This window comes from Charadrius vociferus, unplaced genomic scaffold (genome assembly GCF_000708025.1).
Source record: "Charadrius vociferus isolate BGI_N301 unplaced genomic scaffold, ASM70802v2 scaffold2206, whole genome shotgun sequence".
NCBI classification, from domain to species: domain Eukaryota; kingdom Metazoa; phylum Chordata; class Aves; order Charadriiformes; family Charadriidae; genus Charadrius; species Charadrius vociferus.
This window is the reverse complement of record NW_009648990.1, coordinates 44390-45121: the sequence shown is the minus strand read 5'-3', so window position 1 is coordinate 45121 and position 732 is coordinate 44390. Positions and strand designations below refer to the sequence as shown.

General features: G+C 56.6%; 1 protein-coding gene across 1 annotated transcript in view; it reads right to left on the bottom strand.

The window, feature by feature from the left end:
* Window positions 1-359, bottom strand: part of GNAI2 (guanine nucleotide binding protein (G protein), alpha inhibiting activity polypeptide 2) — an 8182-nt gene extending 7823 nt beyond the window's left edge. Inside the window, exon 1 of the mRNA XM_009887751.1 lies at window positions 331-359. The gene's annotated coding sequence lies outside the window, so the exon portion shown is untranslated. The remainder of the gene's footprint in view (window positions 1-330) is intronic.
* Window positions 360-732: the final 373 nt, after the last annotated feature.

Below are 732 nucleotides of genomic sequence, written 5' to 3'. Positions count from 1 at the left end.
ACCACCACCACCACCACCCCCCTGCCCCCGGCAGCACAGCAGAGGGGAAGTGTTTCCAATCCCCGGAAAAAACCCCGTTTGCCGTCCATTCAGCCCCAAAACAATCCCCGGGCAGGATGCCAGCTTCCACTCTCCTGCCCAAAGCAGGCAGCAGGCAGGCAGCGCCAGAGGGACCCCCCCAGCGCCGGCCAGGCATCGGGGACAGGGGGGGCTGGAGAGAAACCCCCCCCCCCATGGGGTGACCCCACGGATGAGCTTCCCCCAGCCCTGCCTGCTCCCTGCCCTTCCTGGGACCGGGCAGCGCTCGTTCCCAAAGCAGCGCCGCTCAAAAATAGGAGGAGAGCTCTCTCTCGGGCTGCTTTCTCCCTTTTTTTTTGTTAAAAATAATCTTCAAAAATTCAAAATAAGCAGGCAGCTGCCCAGCTCCAAAACTCCCCGTTAATTTAGCGGTGAAAATTTTACTCGGCCAACGTATATTTTGCAGCCCGCGATTTAAGATGCTTTCCGGCCAGCATATATTTAATGCCATATATTTAAGGAGCTGGTCGCAGGTTTCGGGGTCCACCTCACCCTGCGTCGCTGAGAGGGGATTTTCCATCTTGCCGCACCGCACTACCCTGGTTTATGCCTTCAAATATCCAGGCGTGGATGGAAGCAATGCACAGCTGGAAAATTTTCCTTATTACGAGGGAGAAGCTGGAATTCAATCCGCCAGCGGGTCCAGAGCCATCC